This window comes from Quercus suber, unplaced genomic scaffold (genome assembly GCF_002906115.3).
Source record: "Quercus suber isolate HL8 unplaced genomic scaffold, Cork oak 2.0 scaffold_304, whole genome shotgun sequence".
NCBI lineage: Eukaryota > Viridiplantae > Streptophyta > Magnoliopsida > Fagales > Fagaceae > Quercus > Quercus suber.
Window position 1 is genome coordinate 98,141 of NW_027069760.1, and position 23,406 is coordinate 121,546.

The following is a 23,406-nucleotide window of genomic DNA, read 5'->3' on the forward strand; positions in this document are numbered from 1 at the left end:
TTCATAGTGGAGATAGTATTGAAGAGCCTCCCAACCCTCAAAATTTGACAACCCTATAGTTTTTGCTTTAGCTTCAAGCTCTGCTTAATTTTGATATCTAGGTTTTTTTAGCAAATTTGATTTGGCTTTGCTTAGATAGGCTAGTTTAGTTCTAGAGTTACATGCACCAAGCACATAGGCCAGTGGTGCTGACAATATTTATAGTCTCGATGCCAATGTGGAGGAGATCTTTGTTGCATTAATGTATATTTTTATCACATGTTTGGCCTGTTTAGAGAGGCCAATGCTAGTCATGCCATTAGAGTTCATGTTGTAGGTTTTGGCAAAAGCCATGGTGTTTTTTTAATGGGTTTTCTGTTCCTATGTTTTTGAAAGGCCTAAGAATGGGCCTGGTGATTAATTTTTTTTTTTTGAATTATTTGGATTAAATTTAAAATTTTAAATGGATTATTTGTGCTAAATTTATTTCATTGAAGGGCCACTCTAAATTTATTTTGTTTGACTGGTAATCTATTTAAGTTCTGCCACTCTTGTAAGAGTCACTCTCCTTGTCCATTTGTTTTATCCTTGATTTCTTTTTTTTTTTCTTTTTTTTTTTAATTGAAGTTGATGCATTGATTTAGATTGTGGATTCAGAATTTTCAATGATATATATGGGTTGTGCGTTGCAGATAAATTTTGTTTATGGGGTTCAATAAAAGTCTTTTGCACAATTGATTTGATGCTATATAGTTATTGGTTTTGTTTTAGAAAATCTTTAGATTTTTTGCCGTTAGTTCATTTGATTTTTGAAAATTTTAAACATGCTTACCGTCAAAGAGCCCCGAATGGTTGATTTGATGCTAAATAGTTATTGGTTTTTTTAGAAAATCTTTAGATTTTTGTTGTTAGTTCATTTGATTTTTGAAAATTTTAAGGAGAGGATTATGAACTAAACTTTGTAGAGTTGTATTACAAAATAATAGGTGGTTGTTGAGGAGCTCTTGTATACAGAGAATTGATCGTGTGCAAAGCTATGCAGTCAATGGATAATCTAATACTATATATATAAGCAGAAGCTTTCATGAGGTGCTGACACGTAAGCAAAAAAAGCCCCCTTAAAATGCTGACACGTATACATTTTTACTTTAAAATTTCACTCGGTGCGTTGGAGAGGCTCAGTTTCAGAAACCAAGTTAAAAAGCAATAAGTTATATTATTTCCCAACATTAACCCACTGTGTGATACCCTCTCACTCTCTCATATATAAAGAAAAATAACCGGGCAAAATATAAAAGGCTTGCAATACTCAAAAAAAAAAAAAAAAAAAAAAAAAAAAAACGCTGGATACAGAGAGAGAAGGAGAGACTTCTTTGTTCCCTCCCCAAACATAGAGCACCGCTGCAGGCACATAGACAAAGAAAAATCTATGGGCATCAACACCGTTGGGCTACATATCTGCTACTAGATCGTTGGAACCGGCTCCGATATGTTTTCCTTCATTTTTTTAGATTTGGGTATGAAATATTACTTTTTATTGAGTTTTTTTGTTGGATAGGTTTAGATTTGATTTTGGTTTTGATTCCTTTCTGTTTCGGGATTTTGGGTTCTCCATGAAAATGTTTGTTTTCTCAAATTTTCAATTTTTTTTCCCTATTTTGGTTTACAGAAATCACTAAAGCCCTTTCCCTGTTTTCTAATATCTGCTTTCATCGTTTTTTTTTCCCCTGGGGTTTTGATTTGGGAAACCGGTTTTGCTTTTAATTCATCATCAATCTTCTCTACAACAATAGACAATTCAAAAGGTAGGCGTGGTTTTTTTTCCCTCTTCTTTTCCTATTCAATTACCGTTTCTAGGGTTCTTCTTTTATCCTTATTGAAAAATATATGGGTTTAGTTTTGTTTGGCTGATTTTTGTTAGGTTTGCACTTTTTTTTCATATGCCTTCATGTTTTGTCAATTACTGTAGTGTAGATGTGAAATTATGGTTTTCTTGAAATAATTTACTGCATTTTTTTAATAGAAACAAACAGATAGGTAACAAAGTTTTTGTTAAATACTGTTTTGCTACATTGCTCAATAAAGTTTAAGGTTTGGCTACCTTTTTCCCTAATTTCCCATTTATTTTTACAATTTCTTTAGTTCTGTTTTGTTCGATTGTTGTATTGATTAAATTTTGTTTTTGTTTGGCAGATTTTTGTTAGGTTGGTGCTTTTTTTGGTTTGCCCCTAAAATTTGAATTGATTAATGCTTTGTGTAGATCTATGTTTTGTTGAATTGTTCTCAAAAGAAAAAAAGAAAAAAAATTGAACTATTAAGAAACAACTCTTGATTTTAATAGTCATATTTGTAACATGGATGGTTTAAAATTTGAATGTTTGGAGAGTACAATCGCCTTTGTTGTTTTACATTTTGATATTTAACTTTATTATTACTTTTCTATTGATATATGTCTCTTTTGATATATATTTTCATCCTTTTGCACCTTCTGGCTTAATTTATGTTGTTTCATTTTACTTTTATAGATTAGTCAGTAAAATTGTTAGAAATTAGGAATTGCTTTAAATTTTTTTGCCCTATTTACAGTAGCCTTATAGAAGGTTGGAATTCTCCTCAAATTTTTGTTCACTATGCGTTCTAATCAATTTGACTTATTTGTGTTTGTGAGGTTTTACCATTTAGACTAGCTCAGTGACGACATTTTGTTGGTTTTTGAGAGATTTTAGTTTGTAATAGTGAGGGTTGTATAATTGCTAATTTCAATTTCAAGCCAGTTTTGTATATTTAGTTTGTAGTCTCTAGCATAAAGTGTTTCATGTACAGTAGCTGTTGATTTTTATAATTCATAAAATTTATCATATGTGCGTGCACCCACCCTTTGGTGTTAGTTCTTGAGTTTTTATTGAAAATTTTGCTTTGCAACCCAATGAACTGCTCAAATGTATTTTTTGATTGAGATCCATGGAGGAGTGTACCAACTGTAGGTTTCACAATAGTAACTTTTTGTAATACAGTTTCTAGAATTTCGAAGGCCACTATTTTATTGACATAAACCTTCTTACAAGATGAAATCTTACCTAAATTTTAATGGTTGGTTATCTTTTAAACTTAATAATTTCATTATAATTTTTGGGTTTTTGTTTTCCCTCTTAACTCGTTCTGTTATTTGTAATGGGGAGTGAAATTACTTCATGCTTCCTGAATTTCATATGAAGTAATTTATTGACTAATTGATATTACTTGAAATTGATTTATGTAATATTAGATTTCCTCCTTTTAAAATTTGTACGAGCTTTATTTTAGACTTGCTTGAATTAGTGTAGGATATTTGTGGTTGTCAATACATGAGGTGAGATTAGCCAAATAGGCAGTTTGCTTAGCTACAGGTTATTTGATTAGTATGGGCTTTAGGAAAATTGGTAGATTAGTGTTATGCTTTATATCAGTCTTTCTTTTTCAAATTTTTTCCCATAAAGTAACCTTTAAAATACCATTTAGAGGAAAGAAAAACAGAGTTCTCCTTCCATTAGAGAGCGAGAGGGAGATTGAAGAAGTTTTATTTTTTAAATTTGATTTTGATTGTCAATTTGTCACTGCTATTATTCTTCGTTTATGTCTTATTGTTATTTCCTTTAATGCATGTTTTGATCTCATGTTGGGTTAAAATTATAGGAAAATATAATTGCGTTACCCGTGTTCTTAAAATTTTTTATTGTATATGACTAATTGTTAACAATGTTCTATTTAATTTTTATCTATCTTAGATTAGTTCAATCACATTTTGTATGTTGTTTCTGAAATGATTTTAAATTGTAGAGTGAATATGTGTGGTGTAATTCAAAATTATTTTCTAGGATGCTTAAATTCTCATTGTGATTTTGTTTTTGAGAAATAATTTCCTCAAACGAATTTTCAAACAAAAAAAAAAAGAAGAAAACTGCAAAAATCATCTTTTAAAATAATCTCTTACAGTTTTTTGAACTATTTAACTGCACTTTCTTTAAAGAACAGGATAATAAAAAAAAATACTGCATTTACGTTTCCTATAAGAGAAATCCAAAGATGAGCATGTGAATGAAGGAAAACAATTTTGTTATAAATTTTATTCCTTGAAACCTTTTTGTATAATTGATAACTGCATTTGTAATTAGTGTTTTGCAAAAACAGTCCTACGCTACTTTTGTAATAAAGGCATTCTCTTTGTTGGTGTAAAAGTAAAGCCTTTTTGGTTGCTGTGCTGATCCAAAAGTAAGCATTTATAGTCTTCAATTGCTATTAAAAGAGTGAGGAAAATTATTAAAATATAAGAAGATGCTAACTTTTGTTTTCAGCAGTGGAGAACTGCAAAGCTTTTCATATGTTTTGGTGCTGTTTTGCCAACTGTATTTGCTAGAATATGCTTCCTCATTTCTTTGACAAATTTTCTGTCAAATTTGTCTGAAGGAATCTCCACCAATCAATTACATTACATAGTGATTTAGATGACCAACTGCATCTATTAAATTGTATTATTCATTAAATCATCTACACAAGGCACATGATTACTAAACATGTCATGATTAAATACATGTGAATAGCTATTTTTTATCACTTCTTTTCCTACGTAGTGGTCATAATTTTATTCACTTGAATGTTTTCAGATAAATGCCTTTGCATATTTATGTTTAATATTCAATTGCAAAAGAAAGTCATATAATAACATTATTGCAGTAGAATATGCTATTGATGAATTTTGATTAAAATGCTGATTAGTTCTTTTAAATATACAAATTTTGGAGATCTTAATTTGTATTTTTATTTGAATTAGTAGTTAAATTTTGTTATGGACAGATGTTTAACATCAGCCAATGTTGCTCCATAATATTTTCTATTCATTACTACCACCTTGATCACTTGGACCACCATTTATAAGGAATATTATTTGTAAGTCATCTAGACTTGGTATGTCAGTTGTATCTAAATGTGCTGGTTTGGCATTTCATGATGTTTAAGATTGTTATGATGTACATTTTTTTTTTTTTTTTTTTGAGTATCAGAGTTTAGAATGTTAAGAACTTTCACTTTGTGAAAATTGTAGTATATACTTTCTATTAGGAGGTTGCAGGTCTGAGGAGAAGGTGGTTGTAAGAACAGTTTTTAGAAGTCTTTTTAAAACCTGAGGAGGAGATGGTTGTAAAGTCAAATAGTTGAGGATAAAAAGAATTCTTGTGATGAATGAAATAGATGTAGAGTAGTAATGGTATATTCACCTTGAGCACTGATGAACAGACAAAGTTCCTATATGTGCATAGTAACTTTTCGAGATATGATACAACAGAGATATATTAATTGTTGATACATAGATTTTTTTTTTTATTTAAAAAAAGTGTGCTAATATCTATTTTTTGAAGTTATAAATAACAAAACAACACATAAGAACATAACTCATAATCCATATTTGACATTTACAAAGATTTGGAATATTGAAGTTCTTCTAAGCCACAAGATCCCATCTTTTACATTTTAACCCCCCTTTTCATAGTAGTAAGAATTTTATGAAAAAGATAATAAGTGCATGGGTGTGTGCAGTGTGTCCTAATTAACATATAATTATGCCCCCTTTTTTTGGGTAAGAATTCAATTTATTACTCCCAAACATATACTTGCTATAGCCATGTCATAACTATGCCATGTCACACTGTGTTTGTGTTGTATCATACCATATTTATGTTGTATCCATTAAATAAAAGAATAATTAAGATTTTTCTATATATATAGGCCAAAAATAAACTAGAAGCTAGACATCATTATGAAAAATTAAGCAATCATATAAAGGTTTTTTTCAGATTAAAAAATGGAAAAAAAAAGTGTGAAAATAGATTTCATGAGAAGAAGTATTCATATGTTTGACTAAAGTTGACCTTTCAAATAATTTTCTCTTTTTTCTTTTTTCACTACAGTCTGTATACCCAACCAAACATTTTAATATCTTACAAGATTTAGATGTTTTTGCTTTAATTATATGTTTAAATTTGATGCTATATTTAATGAAAATCAATGAAGTTTTGAACTTTTAATGTTTAATTTGTGGGTATCTGTTGTATACACCGTGTGTACATTAGTGTCTTCTGTCCTGTTTTGTGGAGAATGGCTTCGATTGTACAGTTCTTTCTTACTTTTGTTGTTGGTATCTTAAGTGAATTTTAATTTCAATGTTTTTAACATGTGAGATGCACCTTCCTCAAAATTAACATCCAGAACTTAGTTTCTCTTATGATGATAAAATTGAAATTGTCTTGCAAGTTTTAGTTTGGTGATTCATTGGGGTTCCTAGGAATAGCAGCTTTGCTATTTGAAATTGTCATGTAAGTTTTAATTACTTAAAGTCATATATATATATATATATATTTTGTCTCTCATAGCAGGGAAGTACACACAAAAAGTGATTTGAATATATGTAGTAGAAGTATGATAACTAAGTTTATTATAGATGCAAAGTTCATTAATATGTAAAACAACCCCGCGCATTGCGCAGGTAAACACTAGTTTTGATAGAGGAATTAGACATATTTTTGGACAGGTACAATACTTTGTCTTATTTTACACTTGCTAATTAAGAGCATCTCCAGCAGCTTCTTCAAATTTTTGTACTATTTGAAGAATGAACAATGGTATTTAACTTTTACTTATTCACTTTTTCAAATACACTTCTAACATATTCTCTATTCCATTCTTTATTTTATTTAAATATTATTTCTTCATTCATTCTTTATTATTTTTTTATCATCATTTATTCTTTTTTTAACAACTATATTTTATGAGATGTGTTACATCCACAACATTTTACGCAATACTTTCACAACAAATTTTATGTAAAAAGTTGTTGCTAGTTCTAATTTGAACTCACTACTGAAATTATTTTTTTTCTCGCCAATATTAACTTATAACAATCTGTTACTTAAAATTTATTGTGAAAATATTGTGGTAGAATTTTTTAATTAGAATTTTTTATTCTTTCATTTCATTCCCCCTCCAGACACATGTCCTCCACCCCCTTCTTTTATTTCTTTTTCTCCTCTTCAAGAACGTTCCAGCAAAATCATTTCCTCTTCACATCAGAGAGAAGAGAGAGAGAGAGAGGAGCGATCGGCTTGGGCTTCCACCACCGCTCCGCTGCCGCACCAACTGCCGTTCCAGCCGCCGCACCAACTGCCGCTCCAGCCGCCGCTCGTCGTCCTCCCCACCACAAGGCTGGGTCAGATCGGCTTTGTCTTTTTTTTTTTTAATTCTTGTTCTGATTCAATTTGTTGTTACAATGGAGCTTAGATAGGCTTTCATGCTCTTAATCTGTTGTTTTTGTTTTGATTTTAGATTTGTTGTTCTAATTAAATTTGTATTTTTTCTTGTTCTTGATCTGTTGTTTCTATTCTGATTTTAGATTGTGTGTGTTTTGATTGTGTTTTACTGTCGGAGAGAGAGACACAGATGAACAAAGAACACAGGAGAAAAGAGAAAGATTTTTTTTTTTTATTCAGCCGGGCATTTTTTTAAGATAAAATAAGGGAGTAGAGTTGCTACAGTGTTCTCTAAATTAAGAGAATTACTGTAGCAACTTGAAAAATAAATTTAGAGTAGCTGTGCGTTTGGAGAAGCTGCTGGAGTGTGTACAGTAACATTTGGTGGTCCAAATTTAGATTTACAATAGCTGTTGGAGATGCTCTAAAGGTATGATATAACACATTGTTATTCTGAGCATGTTTGATGTCCTTAAATGTGTCTTCATCATCATTACAAAACAAACATTGAGCACTAAATACATGGTTTATCAAGCATAATAAAGAAAAGACCTAATCAAATCACATTTGGATGATTGCATTTGTCATCCAATTATGCAAAAGAGAAGTAGTGATTTTGCATGTATATTTAAAATTATAAGCTTAAGTATTTTCCCACTTGAAAGCCCATGATAGTGCATTGGTTTTTGGGTTTTATTGAAAATTTAGGAGAGACCTCATGACTGTATACCCACCTAAAAGTAAACACTTGAGGAATTATATAGTCAAAGACCTCAATAAAAGCTACAGCCAAATGCATATCATTTGGGCCAAGGGTGTGAGACCACTCCATAAATATATTCGTGCATGATAATTTTAGCATACATAAGGGCTCTTATGTTTAATTTGGAGGTGACGCTTGCTATTGATACAAGTTTGAATTCTTCTAGAGGCCTTCATTTTTCTTCATTTAAATATGTTTGCCTCCTTTTGCCTTTCTTTATAGTTCTTGGTTGATATAGTTCTAGGATATTTAAATTACTACTACACAAATCTGAATAGTGGACAACATTAATATTTTCAATTTTGAATAGGGATATTTTATGACAAAATTAAGTCGAAAAAAACTAACAAACATTTAATTTTGAACTTGAACTATGCTTAAAATTTGTTTTTACTAACTTCATGGCTTCTATTATATTTGTTTCGACTTACCTTTTTATTTAGATAGATATTATTTTTCTTATTTTGCTAAAGGTTACCCCAAACCAATGCAATACAACTAGGAGCATTGTAATATAATTTTTGATAAGTTTATATGGTGTACACAATGCCTCAATTCATGTAAAACCTGATGATGTAGAGGTTGTTAATGTTGGGGTTTATGCCCTAAATTCCAATTTATTGGCATGTCATAAATAATTAAATAGATTAATTATATGAGACTATCTTAGTCCATGAGATGCATAATATGTGATTTATGTGAAAAGTCACAGAAGATATAAATCACAAGTTCTTTGTAAAATCAGAATTTTAGTTTGTAGACAGGGATGAAATTAGGCATTTCATCTGTGATGACTATAACATATCAACTAAGATGATTTGTCTTGATCATGGAAGTGAAGACTTCTAGTTGATATGTTGATATGTTTTAAGAGTAAAGACATATTGAATGGGACCGTTGTGAGATTTAATATTCTCCTAACGATTGTCAACTGAATAATAAATCTCACGACTTCTATTTACATCAACTCTAAATCCTGAGAGAATAATAGACCTGATCATGAGATGTAGGTTACTTTGATACGTTAGGAGTGAGATCTATAAGACACAATTAAAATCTCAGTATGTTGGGCAACCGCATTAGTGTTGATGGAACATATATTCTTAAGATGAAATTCGTAATCTCTTAACAGAGATATAAAATATTCCCTTGAGATAAGTTTAATGGGTTTGGTTATTCAGAGTATTGGGCCCAACCACTTTAGTATGGAGTTACTAAAGTATATATTTATGAAATTGGATTTCATAAATATATAACGAATAACATAAAGGATTAAACCGGGTACTCAAGGATTAAGATGTAGTGATCTTCAAAGTGGTAGTCTACATTAATGACTTTGTATTACAACGAATATTTTAATGAAAGGGTTGCATGTATAATAAAGTATTGGGATATAATTTATTAATAAAACCTAGAGTGAAATTATATTCTTATAGTGGTATTGAATATAATTAATGGTAACTTTGGACTTGTCAAGAGTTGATAGAAAAGCCCAAGGCCTATTGGAGCTAGAGTCTTATTTGTTCCATTTGTTCTCATCTCAAGTCACAAACAAAAGCCCAATTGGGTAGGCCCCAAAGGCCAACCCAATTAGATAATCGGTTTTTATTTAATAAGAGTTATTAAATAAACTACCAAGGTAGTTAATACATACGTATGATGAAAAGAAAAAGAAAACAATTTTTCTCTTCAAAGAGAAGAAGAAGGATTTTTCTTTGAGAGTCAATGTACAAAAAGACTGATTGAGAGACCACACTTCTTGGACACCATGTGGAATTGAGATGAAGATTAAATATATTCTCAAGTTTTGGTTTTGAATTTCATTGCATCAAGGTATGCTTCCTATTCTTTGTTCTAGGGTACTCAAGGTTACATGTTATCTCTCATAAATGAAGTAGATTTGTGGTTGTTGCTTCCACTGTGTGTTTTGTATGAGATACAAAACCAGATTATCCAACAGTTAATGTTTGTGAGCTTGTCACTGAGTGGCACAAGGCTTACCACTATATGTTATTTAGTCAGTTATCATTGTTATGATTTCTATCCCTAATGTTGTAGTGTATGACATTTACATACAAGAGTTATTTGATAATTGATATTGGATATGAGTTGCTTCTCTCTCTCTCTCTCTCTCTCTCTCTCTCTCTCTCTCTCTCCATTCAAATTGTATTCTTTTGATATTTTTCCCTGTAGCTCTTATTTTATAACTTTATTGTCATCGTGTAGAATATGAGTACAATGTAATATTCTTAGTTCTTCTATCATTTTGCAATAATTGATGTGCAGAAATTTAATTTTATTAAACTATGCATGAGAAGAGCAAAGAGGCCAACCCCATCACCCTCAAAGTGTTCGACAAAATGCCTGGCTTGGAGGCATGGCTTATAAAGATAGTTTTTGACATTAACATAGTCCAAGTTTGTTTTGGATTGTGCTTATCAGTGTACATGTTACAGGTATACTTTGTCTCAAAGCTATTCAATTACTTGTTTACTATTTAGGTTTAATTGTAAAGAAACTAAAGTTGAGATTTTTTTTTTTTGGATTTTAAGGGGGAATTACTCATCAAGATTGTGCAAGCCATAAGGGTACAATTGAACCCAGTGATGTGCAAGTAAGACCTATTAGTTGCTGAAGAATTGGGATCCTTTTCTGATGTTGGGCTATTTTTCATGTATGAAAAATTATAATCTGATCTTTTTCAAATTTCAAATTTCAAATTTCTTTTATTGATATGGATTGTAGTGACTCCTTCCAGTGGATTTCCAGGTCATCCACATAGAGGTTTTGCCCTCATTGTTGTTTTTGATGTTATGTGCATTCATTAATTGTGGCTCATTGTGTATAATTAGTTAGGTATATTCTGATGTGATTTATGTTATACAGGTTTTGAGACTGTTGCATACATGTTGCAAGTAAACTTTGTCTCAAAGCTATTCAATTACTTGATTACTATTAGGTTTAATTGTAAAGAAATTGAAGTTGAGTTTTTTGGATTTTAAGGAGGCATTACTCCTTAAGATTGTGCAGGCCATAAGGGTCCAATTGGACTCAGTGATGTGCAAGTAAGACATATCAGCTGCTAACTCACTATTAATCAATAGGAATTAGAAAATTTATGCTAGAGCTTTATTATATAAAACTTATTCCTCTTTGTTTCATGTATTTTTTTTATTTTTTTTTATTTTTTTTTTGTGCAGTAGATGACAGGAAGTAGAGGAATCATCCAACCTTGTAATGCCGGCAAGAAGAAAAACTCAAAAGGATTACAGCTTTAGGTCAATTTATCCTCCAAGGACAAAATGTTAGAATTCTTCTTTTTGTTGAAGGGGATCTTAAAAGTAGAAGTTCTCAAATCAATGATTCCATCAAAAGTTCATTCTCTTGGGTAAGTATCTTTGTCTAAGCCTTTTTAAAGTGGTAGTCTATTGTTCTATCCCCACAAACATCCATGACTTAGATTTCTACTAGAAGAAGAAAAAAGCTTTAAGTGGATATTGTTTGGGTTGGTTGGAAAATTTTGATTATAAATAAAATTTACTAGAAATATTTTACTACACTATAAGTTGAAACCTGTGAATTTATTTATATAATTGTTTCTATGTGATTTTGTGATTAAGATGACTGATATTTTGATAAATGATAATTCTCAAAGTTAAGTTGGTTTATATATTCTTTATAGGTCTTTATTGATTTCTTTAAGTTATAATTTTGTTTATATAGAACTATTAGCATTTAGATGCATTTGTGTCTTGTTATCTTAAGAATAAATAGATTATGGCTTTGGGAATTTACTTTTTTACCTAAGTAGCTTATAAATCTGGGGGTTTTGAAGCTTATTCCATTATAGTTTACCACAAATCCATTTGATATGACCTATTATCTATTACTTTAAAAGAAAAGGTTTGTGAAAGGGCTTTTCTTGGCCCTGTTTAATGCTTTGTCAGTGGGTATCATGACAACAATCTAAAATCAAATTGGCATGTACAAGTTAGAAAATTAATAGATGCTGAAGTTAGACCAACAACATCCCAAAGTAGCCATGGATGAAGATTAATGTGAGCTTGACAATTAATAAACCCAGTAGTACAATCACATTTTTTTTTATTCATTCATTTATATTATTTTGTGCAATTTTTGCAGCAAATTTTCTTTTTAGCTATGTACTAATTATAACAAGTAGATATGTTATCTAAGAATAAAAAATTTATCTCTAATCTAAAACTCACAAAGACATACTTCTCAATTTAAGGTAGAGTTGGTTTCTTGATATGTACAATTAATAGACAATTGATCATGAATTTATTAATATATAATGAGTGCCTTATCGAATTGACGGTTTTTTTTAGGTGTGTTTCCAACTTCTTTCAATTTCTTTTTGGTTTTTATTTTTATTTTTTTTCTACAGTTTTACAATATCTTCTAATATACTTTGAAAAAAAATTCTAAAATGGTAATGCACATTTAGCTGGAAAGAAAAACAAAAAAGAAAAGTTGTGCACATCCCTTTTAAGGAGTTTGCAATCACACGCTATTGAATGCAAATTAAACTTGAAATGTCATTATAGGAGGCAAAAATTTGTCAAACCAATTACAAAATGCCACATCAAAAATTTAGTGACAAATTCCAAATTAATATGTCATTAAATTAATTAAGTCAAATGTTGACATATGTCATTCAAATTGACATCACATTGGCATATTAAAATTTGCCAAGTGTCATTTGGCCCACGAGATAAAGATAAATTTTCTATTCAAAATTTATGGATAATTATCTTTATAAATAAATAAAATAAAGATAAATTTTCTATTCAAAATTGATAGGTAATTATCTTTATTAAAATAAATTAAATAGAGATAATTATTTATCTTTATTGATTATTATCTTTATCAAAATATGATATTTATCAGAATAGATAAATAGAGATAATTATCTCTAAGAAGAATTTGGGCCAATCAAAAGTCTACTACATACTTTCAAGTACATCAATTCGAAGTGGAGCTTATCCTCTAAAATCACTATAAATAGAGGACATCTCCTCTCATTTTCAACACCAAGTTTTGAAGAGGCCCAAGCTCTAGAGAAATTCTGTCTCAAGAATCTTTGAAGAACTTGAACCATCTTTGAAGGACTTGAAGAACATTCAAAGGGCTTGAAGAACTTGAAGGACAACAAATCTCTAACAAGCTCAAGGCTAGAGATTCGTTGTGAAGACTGTTCAATCCATCTTCCAACCAAAGTCAAGAAGATCTCTTGTTCGAGTTCTTTGAAGTTCTATTGGAATTAAGCTAAAAAGCCTCCATAAATCTTAACAAACTCAAATCTTTGAAGCTCAACGGATCAAGCCTCTAAAGCCCCGAAAAACTCCAACCTAAGAGCCTTCACATCCAAAGACTTGAAGAACAATAAATCTCTAATAAGCTCAAAGCTAGAGATTTGTTGTGAAGACTGTTCAATCCATCTTCCAACTGAAGTCAAGAAGATTCCTTGTTCGAGTCAAGTTCAATGAAGATAGAATCAGAGGGTATTCTTTTGTAAAAGAATTGAAATAGAGATTGTACTCATTATTTATCAATACAAATTTATATTTGCAAACCATATTTCTTTTCAATTGTTTGATTTTCTGCAATTGAGAAAAATTTGTGTTAGTCATATTTACATGTTTGCATGCGCCAAATTAAAATTTTCATATTAAGTTTCCACATACTGACTTGATTACTCATATGCATATTAAATTATTTATTAGATGAATGAATACTCATTCATATTGGTAGTATCTGAGAAGAGTATAAAAGATTCATAATCATATCACTTAACTTTTTAATATTGTTATTGTTGATGTGATGCTACTTTAAAGTAGTGAGAATGGGAATTTGAATTGTGCATGATGATCTATAGAACAAATGGGGTTTGATGGAAGGTTGAATAATCAAAACACTTTGAAATGCATATCATTTATGCCAATGGTGTGAGACCACTCCATAAACATTTTCATGCATGATGGCTTAGTGATTGACTTTGTGTGGATATTAGAAAAGATTCACGTCTAAGATAGATGTGAAATCATTTTTTTAACTCTTTGCTTTCTCTTTGCCCATTAAACAATAAGCTTAGGGATATAATTTTTTTTTTAAATATTAAATTCCTATTTTGCAAATTTTAATATTTTAAAAAAGGAGCAGGTTTTTACATTTCATGTTAAGTGTGTGCTCAATGCTTGATATATTCTTTTTCTTATTTGACATGACAATGCTTTAGATGATGTTTTTCAAACCACATGCTCATATCTTTTGATTTTCATGATGTAAATGATGGACTGTACGTAATTTAAAGTTTTTTGTGTTATCTTTACTGTGACTTACTAAATTCAACTATGGATTAGTGAAACTAAATAATATGATTTTTATTTTGTTAAGTGGACATTTTCATGTGGAATTCTTTGTTATTGTCAAGGAAGTTAATAAGTTATTTTCTTTTTCAAGGCATATAAGTTGCACTTTTGGGAGATCTAGGGTACCATGACAAAGAAAGAGCACTGACAGGGGCCTGAAAAGAAAGAGCATAGAAGATATAAGTCACAAGTTCTTTGTAAACTCAGAATTTTAGTTCGTAGTCAGTGATGAAATTGGGCATTTCATCTGCGAAGACTATAACATGTTAACTAAGATGATTTGTCTTGATCATGAAAGTGGAGACTTCTAGTTGATATGTTGATATGTTTTAAGAGTTAAGACATATTGAATTAAACCGCTGATGTGCATGAAATATATACAATAAAGTACTCACATATCTACATATTTAGCTTTACTTTTATGTTATTTTGTTACTGATTATATAATATCTTTGTGTTACAAGTAACAAGGGCTTTACATGCAAAGTGGGGCTAGGCCAATTAAATTCAAGTCCAATTGGAGCAAGAAATCAAAGGAAATTTGCACCAAATCCAAGTCCAATTCGGATTAGGATTCCAGCCTGCACATCAGTAAGTATGTTTGACATAACTTTCGGCTCAGATATCCAATCGAGATGATTCAAGTTGGGCTGAAAAGTTAACTTATAGGGATACAACTTTGTAGTTTACCAAAAGTCCGAATTATGAATTTAAATGGGCTAAAATCGTTGGTTAATTGAAGCCTAAAAATCTGAGATTTTCTCCAAACGGGAATTCAACTTGTAATAGGATTCCTTGATCTATTTAAAGGCTCTTTAGGGTAAAAAGAAGAGAGAAGAAAAACCTGAGAGGAAAAGGAGGCGCCGCATAGGAGAATTTGCTTTTGGGAGTCTTTCAAAATAGGAGTATCTAAGGACAAAGGCGAGAGCTTCATGTTGATCAACCAATTTGGATGAAAGACATAAGTTTTATTTGTTTTCTTTTCAATTTTATTATGAACTAATTTTTATTTTCTAGAGCATTGATGTAGTCTAACAATGAACACACAATTTATTTTCTGAGTTATTTTATTTTTAATATTTCCATGATTGAGTGTTTAATTCTTGTTCTTAATGCTTACTATTTTTTACAAATTATGGTTTGATCAATTGAATTACAATGAGACCGAGAGGCGATTTGTTATTTTAGTTCTAGAATTAAACACCATTAGTTGAGCGAAAGTAGAGACGCTTTACCGTGACTAGTGTGATTTTTCAGAAAATTCAAAGTACGTAATGAGTCTTCAATTAATTAAATTCACATAGAGATATGGAATTGTTAGTTGAAAATATTTTTGATATTATTCGAGAGAAGATATTGAATACTTAAGGAATTTTTAATCATCAACGGGAGATTATTAGAATTTAATAATTAGGAAGGATAAATTGTGTGGGATTTGTTAGGTGAAATCAACTGCTCTAGATCCATTTTTATCATATTTTTACACTGTTAGATTTTTATGCTTTGTTAATTCTTTTTATTCATAGATTTATTTTTATTAAATAGTTTAATTTAATTTAGATAGTAGAACAATCCATTTGTTTTCGAATTTTCAAATAGTAATTTATTTAGTGAATTTTGGTATTCAATAACATAGTTAATCCTTGTGGGTTCGACATTTGTTTTCTAAAAACACTTTACTACTTGTTACGATTCTGTGCGCTTGCAGATTATTTACTACTTTGGATTTTATTTTATTTATTCAAAAAAAAAAATTAATTAGGCGCATCTGAGCATCTGAGTTTGTTTTCTTTCTTTTCAGGAATTAAAAGTGCATGCCCCGATCTAAACTATCAGAGCATACACTCTTTGATCTTGAAATTGAAAGAACCTTACGTCAGCTGAAGAAAGAAAGGAAGAAAGAGGCCAACACATCTCTATCTAAGATGGACGATCAAGAGCAAAAGGCATTAAGAGATTATGCTACACCTCAGTAAATGGAGCTACATCGAGCATAAGGAGGCCAGCCATACAAGCCAATAATTTTGAGATCAAGCCGGCCATCATTCAAATGATATAGCAGACTATCCAGTTCGGGGGGCTGTCACAAGAGGATCCTAATGTCCATATTGCAAATTTCTTGGAAATTTGTGATACTTTTAAACATAACGGAGTGACAGATGATGCGATTCAACTAAGGCTTTTTCCCTTCTCACTTAGGGATAAAACAAAAGTTTGGTTGAATTCTTTGCCACCTGGCATTATTACTACATGGGAGGAGTTGGCACAAAAATTTTTAACAAAATATTTCCCTCCCACAAAGACAGCAAAGCTAAGGAATGATATCACCACATTCATCCAATTTGAGGGTGAATCATTATATGAAGCATGGGAGAGGTACAAAGATTTATTGTGAAGGTGTCCTTATCATGACCTTCTAGCATGGCTTCAAGTGCAAACATTCTACAATGGTCTAGGAGCTACAAACAGGTCTATGGTTGATGCAGCAGCTGGTGGAGCTTTAATGAGTAAAACTCATGAGGCAGCCTATGCACTTCTAAAACAATTGGCATCCAACAACTATCAATGGCCTACAGAAAGAGCAATGCCAAAAAAGACAGCTGAAGTTTTAGAACTTGATTCTATTACCTCATTGGCGACACAAATGGCAACTTTGTCTCAATAACTAGGTAAAATGTATGTTAATACTGTTCAAACTAATGTTGTTTGTGATCATTGTGCAGGAAATCATTCAAGTGTTGACTGCCAAGTGGGAAATCCTTTTGCCCAATCAAGTTATGGACAGACAAATTACGTGTCAAATTTTCAACGTCAAAATAATCCATACTCGAACACGTACAATCCTGGATGGAGGAATCACCCCAACTTCTCATGGAGCAATAACCAAGGGTAGGCTAAACTACCTCAGTAATTTCCACAGCAAGAGAAGAAGTCGACACTTGAGGACATGTTCATGCAGTACATGCAGAAGACAAATGTGGCGATCCAAAACAACTCAGCTTCAATCCGCAATCTTGAGGTGCAAATCGGTCAGCTCTCAAGCATGCTCACAGAGAGGACTACAAGAACTTTGCCAAGTAACACTGTCACCAATCCGAAAGAACATGTAAAGGCAATATCATTGAGAAGTGGACGAACATATGAGGAGCCAAAAGTAACAAATGCCAAACAAGATGAAGCTGTGGATAATGAGGAGTCAAAGATGAAGGAAGCCGAGTCAGAGATGAAAGAAGTGGAGTAAGTTGAGAAGACTAAGAAGAATGAAAGAGCTTCAAAATCCAAAAAATTCAGGGAAGTTACTTTTGAGACTTATTCTCCTTCAATTTACGATCCACCAATTCCTTTTCCGCAAAGATTACGAAAAAACAATGTGGATGATCAGTTTTCTAAATTTCTAAGTATATTTAAGCAATTGCATATTAATATTCATCTCATTGAAGCTTTGGAACAAATGCCTAAATATGCTAAATTTTTGAAGGATATTATATCAAAGGAGCGGAAATTGGAGGAGCATGAAACAGTAATGCTGACAGAGAAGAGAAGTGCAATCTTACAAAAGAAGCTGCTGCCTAAGCTGAAAGATCCGGGGAGTTTCACTATCCCTTGCACTATAGGAAAATCTTATTTTGATAGAGCTTTATGTGATTTAGGGGCAAGTATTAATCTAATTCCTCTCTCTTTTTTCAGGAAATTGGGTCTTGGAGAAGTAAAGTCGACCACTATCTCTTTACAATTGGTGGATAGATCCATTAAATATCCAAGAGGAGTCATTTAGAACATATTAGTAAAAGTTGACAAGTTCATCTTCCCAGCTGACTTCATTATCCTTGATATGGATGAGGACGAGGAGATCCCTTTGATATTGGGTCGACCTTTCCTTGCGATAGGGAGAACCTTAATTGATGTCCAACAAGGAAAACTTGTTTTGGGTCGGAGAGGATGAGGTCACTTTCAATGTATTTAAGTCTATGGAATTTCCTTCCGAGATACATTCTTGTTTTCAAATAAGTGACCGAGACATGATCATGGCCAATGAGACTTGTGCAATTGATTTTCAAAAGTTACCACTTGAGGTATGTCTTACTCACTCTACACTTGTTAAATTCAATGATGAAGAGGTTAAAGAGTGTGAAAGTTATTTGGAGGCTACACCACTCTTTCCTCCTTCAATGCAACCAAAAGTGGAAGACCTAAAATCATGTTAGCCAACATCTCCACCAGAGGAACCACCTAAACTTGAGCTCAAACCGCTTCCATCAAAGTTAAGGTATGCTTTCTTAGGTCAAGACTCTACTTTTCTAGTTATTATTAACAGTTCTTTGAGTGATGTAGAGGAGGAAAAGTTGTTGAGAATCTTGCGGGAACATAAAATAGCTTTGGGTTGGACCATCTCTGACATCAAAGGAATTAGTACTTCAAATTGCACACACAAGATTTTAATGGAGGATAACGTCTAGCTACAGACGTTAAATAAAGCGCTTTTGGGAGGCAACCCAAGTTTTTTCTTATCTTTATCTTTATGTTTATGTTTATTTTTTTTTTCTTTATCTTATTGTTTTTCCTTTCATTTTGTAGGAATAAAGAGACCAAAGAAATCATCAATGGGTACACGGCTGCACCTCAAGGAAAAATATTCAATTAAAATCAGGGGAGAATCTCTTCTCCTTTCTCATTCTTTTATTTAGTTTTTCTTCCTTTTTCCCATTGAGGACAATGTGAAATTTAAGTTTGGGGGAAGGGAATTTATTTTATTTATTTCAAAAAAAAAAAAAATTTCTTTTGCCTAGCTTGAGTTTGTGTTTTAAGTTCATTAACTACTCTTGCTTAAAAATTTCATTGCTTTCATGCTTAATTCATTGCACATGACGTAGCCACTCAGACACAACTTGTTGTTGAAGGATAAAAATGATTAGAAAATCTTGATGATAACAATGTGGAGACTATAAACCTTGTGAGTTTTGAGCCAATCATTATTTTTGGAGGGTTATTTATTTTTTTCTAATCTTAAAGTTCATTTGGAAGTGCGTAACATATTTCCCTTGTTGTAGTCTCATTGTTCTTGCTTTTGGCCAAGAAAAAATGATTTTATGCCACACTTGAACCTTTTGAAGTCATTGATGTTGAATGAACTATACTAGTCTTTGAGAGATGAGATTAGCCATTTTTGTCTACTTTGAGCCATATATGTGTTTTTTTTTTGGATACATTATCGCTAGTCACCCATTGAGCCTTTTAATTAGCCTTTCTTTCTTAAAGCCTTGTCCATAGTGTTTCAAGATGGAATTTGATCAGTTTGTTTCAATGTGGTGGTTTGTGCGAGAATTCAAAGAAGAAAAAAATTGTACAGAGTTCATTTACTCAATGTTTTGAGTTGCTTAGTAACTAGGGTATTCATTACCAATGTTTACTCTTACGTCAAACTGTAACTTGAAATATGAGTATGCAAAGCACTTCAAGTTTGTGACTTGTTGAGTAATGGGTGCATCCATCACAAATGCCTGCATTCACGTCAAAAGATAAGTGACGACTTGAAGTAAGTAAAAAAAAAAAAAAAAAAAAAAAAAAAGGGAAAAGTGTCAAAAAGAAGTAAATAAAAAGGGTTCTCATCAAATTTTGAGAAGTGAAATGTAAATGAGTATTGCTTTGAAGAAGAAGAGTTGAAAAAAAAAATGTTGAATAGAAATTCCAAAAAGAGTTGACATTCTGACAAATCTTGAAAACACTTCTTATATTTACTTTTACCCATTTTTATTTCATACCCTTTACTTTTACCCTACATTACGTCCTAATAAAGTCCTTATTTGATCTTGAAGATTGTGTAGTTCAGATATTGACATGACTGAATAAAAAGTGTGGTATACATCTTTTTTTTTTTTGACATCTTTTCATGAGACTACTTGTTCTTTCTTGATTAAGTATTTTTCATGTGATTTATATGTGAGATTTTTATTTTTCTTATATTATTCCACTCACATATACTTGTGAGAGTGTTACACCCCATTTTAGAGTGATTTCATTTGTTGAGTGATAATACCGGAAAGGTTTGAGTTGAAACATACTTTCAAATAGAAATTCAAGTCAAGTTTATTCTAAAACTAAGAGTAAGTTTGGGTTGGCTACCACTTTTCACTCACAATGAGTTTTGATGGCATGAGAAATTTCTTTAGCATTTATAGTGTTTTTGAACTTGAACTAATCCTCTTTGCAAAAGGCAATTGAAAAAAAAATGGATTTTCTTTGTTTTGTTTATTTTAGTATTCATTCTTAGAATTTTGTGGGTATATTCCCTGCAAACCCTCACGAGACTACAACTCGTCCACTAGTGTAAGCCAGGGGTTTAAAGGCTTGTTGCATATGCTAAATGTAATCGAAATTTCCAGCGAAAGTGGATTAGTTAGGATATTTTCTTTGTTTTGTTTTACTCTTTATCTGTTTTGCTTGAGGACTAGCAAAAATGTAGGTTTGGGGGTATTTGATGTGCATGAAATATATACAATAAAGTACTCACATATCTACATATTTAGCTTTACTTTTATGTTATTTTGTTACTGATTATATAATATCTTTGTGTTACAAGTAACAAAGGCTTTACATGCAAAGTGGGGTTAGGCCAATTAAATTCAAGTCCAATTGGAGCAAGAAATCAAAGGAAATTTGCACCAAATCCAAGTCCAATTCGGATTAGGATTCCAGCCTGCACATTAGTTAGTATTTTTGACATAACTTTCGGCTCAGATATCCAATCGAGATGATTCAAGCTGGGCTGGAAAGTTACTTAAAGGGCTACAACTTTGTAGTTTACCAAAAGTCCGAATTCAGAATTTAAATGGGCCAAAATCGTCGGTTAAATGAAGCCTAAAAATCAGAGATTTTCTCCAAACGGGAATTCAACTTGTAATAGGATTCCTTGACCTATTTAAAGGCTCTTTAGGGTAAAAAGAAGAGAGAAGAAAAACCTGAGAGGAAAAAGAGGTGCCGTATAGAAGAATTTGCTTTTGGGAGTCTTTCAAAGTAGAAGTATCTGAGGACAAAAGCGAGAGCTTCATGTTGATCAACCAATTCGGATGAAAGACATAAGTTTTATTTGTTTTCTTTTCAATTTTATTATGAACTAATTTTTATTTTCTAGAGCATTGATTTAGTCTAACAATGAACACACAATTTATTTTCTGAGTTATTTTATTTTTAATATTTCCATGACTGAGTGTTTAATTCTTATTCTTATTGCTTACTATTTTTTACAAATTATGGTTTGATCAATTGAATTACAATGAGACCGAGAGGTGATTTGTTATTTTAGTTCTAGAATTAAACACCATTAGTTGAGCGAAAGTAGAGACACTTTACCGTGACTAGTGTGATTTTTCAGAAAATTCAAAGTACATAATGAGTCTCCAATTAATTAAATTCACATAGAGATATGGAATTGTTAGTTGAAGATATTTTTGATATTATTCGAGAGAAGATATTGAATACTTAAGGAATTTTTAATCATCAACGGGAGATTATTAGAATTTAATAATTAGGAAGGATAAATTGTGTGGGATTTGTTAGATGAAATCAACTGCTCTAGATCCATTCTTATCATATTTTTACACTGTTAGATTTTTACGCTTTGTTAATTCTTTTTATTCATAGATTTATTTTTATTAAATAGTTTAATTTAATTTAGATAGTAGAACATTCCATTTGTTTTCGAATTTCCAAATAGTAATTTATTTAGTGAATTTTGGTATTCAATAACATAGTTAATCCTGGTGGGTTCGACATTCGTTTTCTAAAAACACTTTACTACTTGTTACGATTCTGTGCGCTTGCAGATTATTTTATGCGAACAACCGCTGTGAGATTTATTATTCTCCTAACGACTGTCAATTGAATAATAAATCTCACGACTTGTATTTACATGAACTCTTAATTCTAAGAGAATAATGGACCTGATCATGAAGTGTAGATTACTTTGATATATTAGGAGTGAGATCTAAAGTAATGGTCAAAACCTCAGTATGTTGGGCAACCACATTTAGTGTTGATGGAACATATATTCTCAAGATGGAATTCATAGTCTCTTAATGGAGATGTAAAATATTCCCTTAAGATAAGTTTAATGGGTTCAGTTATTCAGAGAGTTAGGCCTAACCACTTTGGTAAGAAATTACTAAAGTATATATTTATGAAATTGGATTTCATAAATATATGGTGAATAACTTAAAAGGATTAAAGCGGGTACTTAAGGATTAAGATGTAGTAATCTTCAAAGTGACAGTCTATATTCATGACTTTAAATTACTACGAATATTTTATGAAGGGGTTGCATGTATAATAAAGTCTTGAGATATAATTTATTAATAAGGCCTAGAGTGCAATTATATTTTTATAGTGATATTAAATATAATTAATGGTAACTTTGGACTTCTCAAGAGTTGACAGAAAAGGCCAAGGCCTATTGGAACTAGTGTCTTATTAGTCCCTTTTGGTCTCACTCCAAGCCACATATTAAAGCCCAATTGGAAAGGCTCAATAGGCCAGCTCAATTAGACAATCAGTTATTAGGAGAGAAACATACAAAATTTTATATAACACACAACAAATTTGTGAAATGGTGTGTATGTATAAGTGGAACCACTTAATTACTCTCCCTTGGAAACTGATTGAGAGACCACACATCTTGGGCGTTAGTGGAATTGGAGTGAAGATTGAAAGTGTTCCCGAGAACTTCTAATCTTTGGTTTTGAAATTCACTGCACCAAGGTGCACTCTCTTGTTCTATATTCTGAAACTTACATTATGCATGTTATCAATTCTGAATGAGTAGATCCGTTATTTTTCCGCTGCGTATATGATTATTTCCAAAAATTGGTATCAGAGCAGTCTTCATTTTCGAATCTTTATAATATGTTTAGTGAGTTTAGAATTAGAGAAAAATATTTTCATAGTTGTGAAAATTCTGCAGTCATTTTTCTGCATATTATAGTTTTTGAAACTATTGTTTGATTAA

At 31.3% G+C, this 23,406-nt stretch overlaps 1 long non-coding RNA gene and 1 other non-coding gene across 5 annotated transcripts; one reads left to right on the top strand and one right to left on the bottom strand.

The window, feature by feature from the left end:
- Positions 1-1,144: 1,144 nt before the first annotated feature.
- LOC112000855 (uncharacterized) lies at positions 1,145-14,721 on the top strand. Of its 4 annotated transcripts, none has more exons than XR_010632626.1 (5): positions 1,145-7,683; positions 10,303-10,472; positions 10,569-10,690; positions 11,217-11,404; positions 14,500-14,721. It is a non-coding gene; the product is annotated as an uncharacterized LOC112000855 (long non-coding RNA). The 4 variants fall into 4 exon arrangements; XR_010632625.1 differs by lacking the exon at positions 14,500-14,721 and adding an exon at positions 12,928-13,615 and having other exon boundaries at positions 1,149-7,683; XR_002881757.2 differs by lacking the exon at positions 14,500-14,721 and having other exon boundaries at positions 10,569-10,630; positions 11,217-11,575.
- A 1,995-nt stretch (positions 14,722-16,716) lies between these two features.
- LOC112000863 (small nucleolar RNA R71) lies at positions 16,717-16,823 on the bottom strand. Its single transcript, XR_002881759.1, has one exon. It is a non-coding gene; the product is annotated as a small nucleolar RNA R71 (small nucleolar RNA).
- Between the last annotated feature and the right edge of the window lie 6,583 nt (positions 16,824-23,406).